General features: G+C 36.9%; 1 pseudogene; it reads left to right on the top strand.

The window, feature by feature from the left end:
- The first annotated feature begins 509 nt into the window (after positions 1 to 509).
- On the top strand, positions 510 to 11548 carry LOC138305547 (uncharacterized; annotated as a pseudogene).
- Positions 11549 to 12402: the final 854 nt, after the last annotated feature.

Raw genomic sequence — 12402 nt, 5'->3', positions numbered from 1 at the left:
GTTTCATTGATAAACTTACGCCCTATTGACATGCCAGGGCCATGTAAAGACGGGTCTCTAATGAATGCAGTGTGTAGCATGTATGAAAGTACGCAGTGAGTGTTTTGGAAGACTGTGGTATATTGGTGTTGTTGTCTTCGTGTATAATTGAATTTTGGACCTTTTTAGTGTGCTATAACACATTCAGTATGCACCACCGAAGACACCAAGCAACATACCCCACCCGGTCATATTATACTGACAACGGATGAACCAGTCGTCATACTCTCTGTATGTTGAACACTAAGCAGGAGCATAAACTACCACTTTTCAACGACTTTGGTGTGTCAACGTGTTTTTTGTATGTGTTAATGTCAGGATTTTTGAGGATGCGTTATATTTTTGTAGTGTGAATATATGTTTAAAGTATGGCCAAATACACCAAACACCACACGCCACGGACTACTCATATTTCTGAAATAGTATTAGGTCGTTTGCAATGGTTATTTTCACTTTCGTATCTATAAAACAAATCCTTTTCTTCACCAGATCATTGGATTAACAGCTACAGTTGGGACTGAGCAAGCTTCAAGTGTTCCTGATGCAGAGGATAGCATTATAAACTTGATGGCTAGAATGAATGTTAACAAGATCGCCACTCCACAGAACTATAAAGAGGAGTACCAGAAACATGTCCCAGACCCCATCAAACGTAGGTGACATTGTAAAGATCAGGTTCCAGGATCAGGAAACAGTCTTATACTTCAGATGTTGCTGTTGCTAAGTGAATAAAATTATTTAACGTTTTATAGACTGAATGTGGATAAAATGATCAAACATCTTACACTAGACAAACAATGATATATTGTGTTTAGATTATTAAAGCGAACAATTGTGGCATTAGAGATAAAATTTTAGGTGACTTAATAAAAAAGTTGGTTACTTACATTTCTTATCATTTATAATTAAATAACGAATTTTAGTATGATGAAATTTGTATGTATTTCTTATTTTATTAAATATTATTATTATTTTATTAAAATATAATTGGACTAATATTTTTCTATTGCTGCTTCTATTTTCTATATATTAATAAAAGTTTGTTTACAAGTAGATTTTTCAGTTCATATCTGTATTTACTAATGACGTCCCCATAGTAAAAGTATAAATTACCGACAGATCTGTTTGAATAAAATAATCTGAATTCTTTGAGACACGATATGGAAATCAATTTATTGTGATTAACTATTAAACTTCAGAAAACATTGTGATGGAGGACAGAGAGAATGATTCAATCGGAGATACGATTCAGAGAGCCATGGAAAAACTGGAGAAATGGCTGATGGATCATTGTAAGTGAACAAAAATATGTTTTAAGTAAAGCACAGGTAGACAGTGTATTTCTGTATTGATTTAATTGGCCTGATTGAAGCAGTAAACTGTCAGAAGGAAAGTGTTACATAATTAAAAAGAGAGTGGGTCTGATACGGCTATACCAAACTATTCAATACACAAGAACTACATAGTAAACTCATTTCCACGAATGGGGGTTAATGCTGTTTTATTCCATTGCCCATTAGTGTATGCATATAAAGTATGCAAAATACATGTTATACTATTAGAATTTACTCAATGACGGGTTCTGTGGTAAATTTACACTTGACAACAAAAAATACAATAATTTGTATATTTTGTTTCTTACATTTCATACCCTTTAGTTTATGAAATAATTTAAAAGTCTCCAAGGCTTGAAAAAAAATTCTTAGGACTCGACTCGTTTCATAAAATTTCATATGAAATTATCCACATGTAATATCTTATATATATCATTTGAAACTTTTTGTAAACCTGTGCAAACAAAACTATTTCTTACCATGCTAGTTTGTGAAAGAGACCAGGATATATGTTGTCTGATGGAGGAGATACCAGATACACAAAGGAAGGAACAGCAATACCAGTCCTGGCTGTCACGTCTTATCGTCGCTCTCCCCCTCAGTCCAGTGTTGACCCCTGAACTTAAACATCAGGCCATAGTGATAACCAACCACCTAAGGGTATGTCAGTTTTACGCTTACAAACCGTCCTGTGATTGGGGGTATTTAATTCTGTCTTTGCATATTAGAGTAATCTCCCTTGTAATTGACGTTATTATTAAGTAATTAAGTAATTCCGTATTTTTATATTACTGAGTTACCTCCCTTGCGGGTAGATATACATTATGGTGCCATTATTTTGTGAGTGAAACCTCGAATGGTTTTCTCTGAAAAGTATAACATTACACTCCCAACACGTCACAAATCAATATCTTATCTCAAAGGTAGATAACTCTGTAATATGTAAAGACAGAATTGTGAATAAATCTTACTGCAACACTGACATTAATGCCGTTACATGAAAGATTTACTAATTTTCCAAAAAAGGTATTTTGAAGATCATTTTAAATGACCAATACAGTAAAACTTCTAGGATGCCCCACTGACGACAGAGCATAAACAATGATTAGTATATAGCTGTGTGTTTTGCTCGCTCCTGATTGGCTGAAACTACATTTTCCCGCCTCTATACAACACGATATCCACAAGAAAATGCATTGTGACGTCATTGATATAAGATTCAAACGATCGAGGTCGTACCCAAACATAGAAATCTTGCACGGTAATGTCATGTAATATAACGACACAATTATTTTCGGGGTAGATAGAAGATTCCAACAGATCGAGGTCGAACCCAAATACAGCCGAAAGCGACTTTCCATGACGTCGAGATAAGCTATTGTGACGTCATCATTCAGCAAATTGCGAGGGAGTGCAGCAGGGTTACTTATATCAATGGGCCCTGTCAATATCTGTCTGTACTTTTTGTATTTGTTTTAGATTGTAAGTGTATTGAAAACGTATTCCCTGTATTTTATAAATATTGTCAATCTTATTTTTCTCCTCGGAATTATTTAATATCGGGAGAAGGACAACTTAATATCATGAAGTGGAGATACATATTCATTTACAGTATACTTGTAACAAAAGGGATTACATTATGAAAATACCATATGATAAAACAGATATCTACTTGTTTTCAGGTAGATACTGTGATTTGTCAACCCTCGAAAGTGATATAACACTCGGCCTCCGGCCCCGGGTGATATTACTTCCTCGAGTTGATAAATCACAGTATCCACATGAAAACAGGTCGATATTTGTATATTATAATTTAGACAAAACTTAATGCTTCAACTTCTAAGTGTTTTTGTTAAATGCGAAATGAGTACCTCATTCCATATAGGGCATAGTGTTGTGGACTTAGTTTTTAATGCATATATTTATTTTAAATACTTTTATTCTGAATTAATTAAAATACAAAGCACAAACTTTGCAATAATGGTAATTGTGTAAAGTAATTTGCTTATGTTAATGAAGAAAATACTGATTATTCTGCTCTGTTTTTAACGCATAGAACTTACTAATCAAATTTAAAGACAATCTGATAATTATACATATCTTTATGATCACTCTATCAAATGGGGATTTGGGTTTAAATCAGATTATTGTTACAAGTAACACAATATTTATAACATGTTTGTTATTAATACAGCGGATGGAGAATAAAAATATCTCCATTAAATGTTCCCTTCATCCCTTAAAGATACCTCACCGCTGACGAATGGTCAGTTCCAAAGCTTACTTACTTTACATCATAACCACCATTGAAACGTTTGAGCTTCTAATTTTGCTTTAAGATAAAAATATTAAAGATAAATAGTTTTGCCAAGAAAAACTCCATGGCAATTTGCCCTATATGGAATGAAGTACTGATTGTACATGTACAAAGTGCAAGATAAATGATGTTATATATACATACATATATATAGATATCGTAATTAGACACATATTCAATTGATGAGTATCGTTTACGCTCTGTCGGCTGAGGTGCATCTTGAAGAATAATATGGATGCTTCCGATATTCACTCATCCAACGTAATGTACCTAATATGTAATAAATATTAATCTATGTCCAAACATTGATTACGTTGTAGATGTACCAGAACGCGCTATCATTAAATTGTACACTGGGGATGCAGGGCGTTCTAGAACATCTTAACATCTCGGGACTAAAACATAAAATACGCGAGGGCGAAAACCAAGTTGTCATCTCAAATGCTGGAGGAGGAAAAGTTCTGTCTAGCACGCCATATGACGGAGGACTTGAGACAGTCAGCGAAACAAAAGATGAAAATCTAGGCCAAGTTGTCGAAGCTCTAGATAGTTTTGAAATCAACGTCGGAAACACTAAGCCTAAACAAGGATTAGAAGGAGATACCAATTACAACAGTTTGGCGGACCCAGCCATTGACAGTACCGACTATGACGTCAGTATGGTTAAACAAGTAAGAGAGAGTACAGGATATGACGTCAGTTTGGCTGATTCGGGCATTGACAGTACCGGCTATGAAGTCAGCAACGTTGCACACGATAGAGATAGTACAGGATATGACGTCAGTTTGGCGGATTCGGGCATTGACAGTACCAGCGTTGAAGTCAGTACAGTTGCAAAATATAGAGATGGTGCAGGATGTGACGTCAGTTTGGCCAATCAATGTATGGACAGAGATGCCGATCAAACGCTTTATAGTACCGGAAGTTACGCCGCAGCTCCTAGCACCATTCCAGCTTTAATCAGTACGGATGGTGGTGAGAGGACCACTAAACCAGATCTAGACACCAGACTATACGAAGGTCAAATAACCAACGTCAGCATATTTAAAGGTAGGCTTTTTATGGTTTGATTTGGATTGATAGGTTTGATATTCTATTAACAGTCAGGACCATCATTTAAGGACGGTACCCAATGTGTGGAATGCGGTACGGTGAATGCGGCATACTGCTGTTGTGTCTCCTCCTTTTAATAATTATCATAATGGGAATTATTGTTAACGTTTTGGTAGTGCAATTCCACAACCGAAGACATCAAACAAACACACCCCACGCGTCCACATTATTCTTTGTTTGCCTATCACACCTGTTATGGTATGTTATCTGATCTTGCGGGTAGGTTGTTATTGTCACGTCATGTGTTTGTTTGCATAACGTAATACTTTTAGCAAAAAAAAGAATTTGAAATTCGCTTATAGAATAATGGCGTCACAAAGTTTACCGATCATTCAAGGGAGCTAACTCTGTAATATGCAAAGAATGAAATTAATACCGATAACAGGTAAACCAATCACATTGCGTACTTGATGCTGCACTTTGATGGACTTTGCTTAGCTTTTGATTAAGTTGACAAGAACGTCATCGAAATACACTTGAAGATAATTTAATTTTGGAAATTTGCTAAGCTTTTAAGTACAGTTATTTTGTTGATCTATCTTGGAATAGTTTCATAAGAAATCATTCAAATATATATATCATCTATTTAAGATGTCATTGAAGAATTGGAGCGTCTTACGAAGAACCCGGCGAATGAGAATCCAAATATAGTGCAGCTTCAAGGAATGGTAGATGCACATTTGGAAGAGAAAGGGAAGGATTCGACTTTCATTGTTTTTATACAAACACGGGAAGCTGCAATATCCATTTCCAAATACCTGAGAGAGAACTCTTCGAATGTAAAATGCCGCCACTTGATAAGCGACCGATCGACGGATGACCGATTTCAGAGTACGGTTATATTTTCTTTAATTAAATAGTAATTTGTTTGTTGATTTGATTGATTAACATCCTATTAACAGCCAGGGTCATGTAAGGACGGCCTCCCATGTATGCGGTGTGCAGTGTGTAAGAGGTGCGTGGTGCGGCGTGTTTTGGGGGACTGCAGTATGTTCGTGTTGTGTCTGCCTTTTTATAGTGCTATATCACTGAAGCATGCTGCCGAAGACACCAAGCAACAAACCCCACCTAGTTACATTATACTGACAACGGGCGAACCAGTGCAAAGCAGGAGCAGAAACTACCATTTTTATAGACTTTGTTTTTTTCTCGGCCGGCAAGGGAATATACCCCAGAGCCTACCTCACAGGGGCGAGCGCTCAATGTTGTTGGTTGATTTGTATGATATAAATCCATCAAATTAAAATAAGATTCTCAATTTATTCGTTATCGCATTCCAAATCACTATATCGATTGTGTCGTTGTTTATATATATCAAAGGCATCGCGATAGAATTGTTTTGTGGTTATTCAAGAAATAAAGAGATGCCTTCAAACAAAATTTCAAATTGAATTTTCAGAACAGTCCCAGGCAGAGCAAAGTCGTGTTGTGAAACAACTTCTGGCTAAACAGATCAACGGTGTGGTGGCGACACAGGTAGCGGAGGAGGGACTGGACATTCCGGCCTGTGACTTCGTCATCCGGTATAACAGATCCAGTGACGAGATTTCTACCAAACAGGCAGCAGGTACACTATTGTATATACTTACATATTACATGACAAACCTATTTACTATTCTTACCTATAATTAATCGTTTAAAATATTAGAATTTATAATGCCTTAACATCAATTAATCACAAGATACAATAAACATCTTACGTATTCAATATGGTAATGACATTACTATAGGATTATTAATAAGCTAATTCCATATTGGCCCTGTTATTTAGGCCTAAACTGTGACAGACTGAGGCCTTATAACAAAGTAAATGTTGAAGCTTATTATTGATACTTTTATTAAATAACTACTTTATTCATCAATAGCAATTGTAAATTCATAAAGTACAAGATACCATACCGATAACCCAAAGTTTGTTTGTTTGTTTGATTAATTAACGTCCTATTAACAGCTATGGTCATGTAAGGACGGCCTCCCATGCATGCGGTGTGTTGCGTGTATGTTGTGCGAGGTACGTGTTTTGGGAGACTGCGGTATATTCATGTAGTGTCTTCTTGTATAGTGGAACTTTTGCTCTTTTTATAGTGCTATATCACTGAAGCATGCCGCCGAAGACACCAAGCAACACACCCCACCCGGTCACATTATACTGACAACAGGCGAACCAGTCGTCCCACTCCCTGTATGCTGAGCGCTAAGCAGGAGCAGAAACTACCACTTTTATAGACTTTGGTGTGTTTCGGCCAGGGGACAGAACCCACAGCCTTCCTCACAGGGGCGAACGCTCAACTCAAGGCCAAAAGTGAGGCGGTGCCAAGGGAGGCATTAGGAAAGATAAAGTCAGTTAGGAAGAAGAGAAAAGATAAGATCCTAAATTTAGTCGCCTTTTACGATCATGCAATAGGGGCAGCAGGTACAATTCTTACGCCCTACCTGCATGGCCATTTAATTAAATAAAGATTTAATGGATTTCTTGAGACAAGATATTCAGACATTGAATAACCAATTTTTGCATGCATAACCCAACAATATCTACCAGGACATTATTGCAGCATTACATCTTTATCTTAATATTTATCCGATTTTAATCACCATGCTAAGGCTTTGTCGTCTTTACGGTGTCACGCACACTCTTTGTTTGTTTAATTAATTGACGTCCTATTAACAGCTAGGGTCATATAAAGACGACCTCTCACTATGTTGTGTGTTGCGTGTATGTTGTGCGGATGTTTGTTTTGGAGACTCTGGTATGTTCGTGTTGTATCTTTTTGTATTGTGGAACTCTTGCCCTTTCTATAGTGCTATATCACTGAAGGATGCCACCAAAGACACCAAGAAACACACCCCACCCAGTCACATTATACTCACAACGTGCGACCAGGCCTTTGAAGAAAAAGAGAACTGTGAATTGGGTGTGTTTTCTTTCTGGTAGCTAAGTGATATTAGTAATTAAGGATTAATAAGTCCGGAGTGACGAGAAAACAAGTTGACATACTGCATGCTTCTTAACCTCCAAACAAAATAGACAGGTTTATTGAAAAATACACAATTTTCCATCCCGATACTCCACACTCCAATTGTTCTCTGTTTTGATTTACCTATTACGCTTGTGAGCACTTTTCAGTATTAGGGGTTCTTTGCTCAATGTTAAACATCAGCTTGTCGTTGTCCATTGAAAGGAGCACAATAAGTTTTGCCATGTGTAGAGATGAAAACGTTGACCTTGTGAAATGCTGTATCAAACTATTTTAGGGATGTGTACAGTATGAACATATTGCACTAATATTAAGCTCTGTTCAGCGATTGCAAGAAAAAATTTGCAAATGAAAAACAGAAATGTATTTGAAATTAATTCCATCTTTTTTTCAACTGATAAGATGCATATATATTAATACCAAGACATCATTTTGTTGATATTAAATGTTCCCGAAATTTGAATTTACATATACGTGAAGTTGCTTAGTAGGTTTATGGGCTAGATTTGCGAGTAGTTGGTGCTGCCCTGCTATCACTATAATGTATTAATAGAAGTATGAAAACATATGTGACTGTTGATTTGATGTATATTGTAGTAATATATGGTGATTCAGTCTAGGCCAGTTTTAGTGCATTGCATTTTTAAAGAAATCTGGTGGCTATAGCATTTGTGCTCTTAGTTTTGGAAGTTGTCCGTTTAGGGTTGTTGTTTAATGCGCGATCAATTCCATTAGGCCTAATTTTGTGTTACTTGATCTTGCCCGAGTCGTAAGCAACACTATGACATTAGAGGGTAGATTGTCTTTATATTCCGTATGCAAAACACTCTATATACAAGAAAATCTGTTATCATTTACACGACATTGTTAAGTATTTTAATTGATACCGTTGAAATTACAAATCGTTGATCATTACAATTAAGCAGGTACAGTATCCATACCCAGGCCAAAGTCACTCACGTTTAACAATGCAATATATATAACCAATGAGGAATTGATGTATTAATTTTAGACAAGAACATGCATCAGGTACAACTAATAAGGTAAACACACTACTGTAAGACCGATTGAACTAGTTCTAAACAAAAAATTATTTTACTACACCAGCAAGAACCAGGGTTCGGCACACAAGTCATCCAACCACTATGTGTAACGATGGAGAATTACCGAGTTTGAACCCTTTCATATATACATACATTTCCCTACAGTGAATTTTTGGCATATATCACAATAAAACCAACTAACCTAATTTCTATTCGATCAGGTTTGTTTCCGAAATATTTTAATGTAATTTTAATATTTTAACTTTGCGAATACGAAAACTTACAGAGACGGAGAAAAATATGTAGAACACTTTAAATACTTTTTCTGTGCCAAAAAATTAAACAAGTCACAGACCTTACAACCTTTATCAAATCATGAGAACAAGGTGGGTAATGATTATCTCCCCTCTTTCACAGCATTTGTTTTCATGGTCGACTGCACACATGTCCAGCCCCTTTCATCGTCATGTAATAATCCTGATTGGCAATGGAAGGGGTTATGTGGACTCAACTGTGGTAGCAAGACATTTATTGACCACACTTTTCATTTGTGAGAGGTTGGAAGTATGCAGAAACATGGCTAATTAGTTATGTCTTTTAATAAATATAACTGATGTTCAGACCGGTGAATCGGCATGCTTAGTGTTTACAGTAATGATAATATTTACATAAGCATTTTCATCAAAATATGTAAATATTATATTTTGATGAAAATATTTACATAAGCATTTTCATCTGGCCCTACAGGTAGGGCGTTAGAATTGTACCTGCTGCCCCTATTGCATGATCGTAAAAGGCGACTAAATTTAGGATCTTATCTTTTCTCTTCTTCCTAACTGACTTTATATTTCCCAATGCCTCCCTTGGCACCGCCTCACTTTTGGCCTTGAGTTGAGCGTTTCGCCCCTGTGAGGAAGGGTCTGGGTTCTGTCACCTGGCCGAGACATACCAAAGTCTAAAAAAGTGGTAGTTTCTGCTCCTGCTTAGCGCTCAGCATACAGGGAGTGGGACGACTGGTTCGCCCGTTGTTAGTATAATGTGACCGGGTTGGGGTGTGTTGCTTGGTGTCTTCGCCGGCATGCTTCAGTGTTAAAGCACTATAAACAGGGCAACAGTTCCACTATACAAGAAGACACAACATGAATATATACCGCAGTCTCCCAAGGCACGCACCTTGCACAACATACAAGCAACACACCGCATACATGGGAGGCCGTCCTTACATGACCATAGCTGTTAATAGGACGTTAATTAATCAAATAAACAAAGCATTTTCATCAAACTATGTAAATCTGAATACCCGTCGCAGTACACTGCAGTCAACATGATGAAAATTGAAATTTGACGTGTGCTATCAATCTTGTTAAAATTCAGTTCCCTATAACCACTATCTTCAATAGAACATATGCTTGGGATGCTGATGCATGCGTTCGATTGACGCGCTTGTAATATTGGCCCAGTTTCTTTTTATTGGTGCAGTTTTGTTATGGTATTGATAGGACAGTTTTCCCATATCGCTACTAGTATGACAATCCTATCAAAATTCCGATTCTTACAGCTACTCCGTTCAAGCGAAATGATTATAAGGGTCTGGATTTTAATCAGATTGCCAATATGAAAGTTGTTAATAAATACATATTGTGAACTGATAATAAATAATTGCATTCACGAAAGATAATATTACCAGTTATAGACAGATATCTGAACAATAAATATTAACATTGTAGGAAGAAGCAGAAAAACACAGGGAACGGTCATAAACTTTTCCGATCAAAAGAAAGGGAGACAGGAGGAGATGAACGAGAGAAGATTGGAATTGATGTATGAAGCCTTGGAGACAATCTTACAGACGCCGGATGATGAGATACAACGAAAGGTTTCCGAACGCATTCGCTCCATTACTGAAGCAGAGGCCGAGGAAGAACGGGCTGCAGAGGAGTTAGCGAAAAGTAAGACAGAGGGAAACTTTACGTTAAGATGTGGTAGATGTCAAAAGAACAGCGGTGTCGAGTTGTGGCATAAGATGTTATCTTAAAAGTCAATACATAGTCGTGGACAGAGAGTTTTATACTAATATAAAACGGCGTCACCACCACAAGCCAAAAAATTATGCTGGCCTGAAAAACAACATACAAAATAGACTGTAAAAATTGTGGACACGACTGGGGTGTGGGAGCCCTACATCAGCGAAGAGTATTCTGTGCCGTGGTGAAGATCAAACAGTTCATTGTGACTGAGAATGGTACAGAACGACAGTTCAGTAACTCATCATGGGCCAGTCTACCATTCACTGTACCACCTATCAGTAGAGAGGAACTTGGCAAGCTTACTGGGTTCTTTGAACTTACAGAACAGGATGATGATTCCGCACCCACGCATTGATGTGGCTTAAGTTTATTGAATAAGGCCTTAACTGATAAATGAGAATGTATTGCGCTGACAACGGAAGATCTATTTTGCAGTTGAAAACAAGTAGCGTTTTAAATTCTTTTTTACGCTTCTTTGTGGTGTGTAAAAAAATAAAAAACTGCTAAGTAACTGCTTCAGGTGAAGATGGTATAAGTATGCTTAAATTCACAGCTGATACAGTTAAATCGTAAACATCTTCTGGCTATTTTGATTTTTTCTTTATCTACCGGAATACTTCCAAAAAAATAATTCATGGTCACTAATCCTAATTGGCTATGAAAGGGGTTATTGTGGACTCAATTGGGTGTAGACATTTATTCATCACACGTTTTTCTTTGTGAGAGGTTGGAAGTATGCAGTAACATGGCTAATTATTTCTATCTTTTATTAAATATGAATGATGTTGAGACCGGTGAACCGGCATGCTTGGTTTAAAGAGTAATGAAAACATTTATATAATTCTTAGTTGTTGCCAGACTTCCACGGGTATACCAACTACGTATAAACGTATACCTAATATGGGATATCAGCTAGTATAAACTTGGAAATGAACCTTTTGTCATTTATATTTTTTTATCTACCTGAATAATTGCATAATTATGTTTTTAAATTTGTTTATCAGTTAAAACTAAACCATTTGTCTAAATCTAGAACAGAAACATACTCTTATGATATTCTTTGTCATTTCCAAAGCCTTTGACAGAGTCTGCCTAAAGGTCTTCTCATTAAGTTAAAATATGTGTGTAACGCAGGACAAGCGGACGAGTTGAGTAGGTGGAGTTGACAACAAAAACAATAATAGAAGCACCAAATAATCATTTACTAAATACTATGTACAGCTACAAATTCACACACACACATTCACTTTCCCTGGTACCCTCGCTCACGAGCTATGTAAGTTCAATACACAGTTAAAGGTCTCTGCAAAAGTAATCTGGACATTTACCGTGCAACAATACAGGATTCAACACGACGTAAAACATTACGAGCACCTCCTGAACCAAAGCCCAGGTCACTCGCGCGCGACATACAGGTAAGTATACATATAAACCAGCGCTTACTACTCATATAATCTACTGTTTCTCACCAACTGGCCACAATGCTAAAACGTCTATTCTCGACGCTTATCACTTCACCGTCATACATATGGACGGCCGTGACGTCTTCCTGTG

Source organism: Argopecten irradians, chromosome 13 (assembly GCF_041381155.1).
Source record: "Argopecten irradians isolate NY chromosome 13, Ai_NY, whole genome shotgun sequence".
NCBI lineage: Eukaryota > Metazoa > Mollusca > Bivalvia > Pectinida > Pectinidae > Argopecten > Argopecten irradians.
Note: the sequence above shows the minus strand (reverse complement) of the source record. Positions and strands in the feature narration are given on the sequence as shown.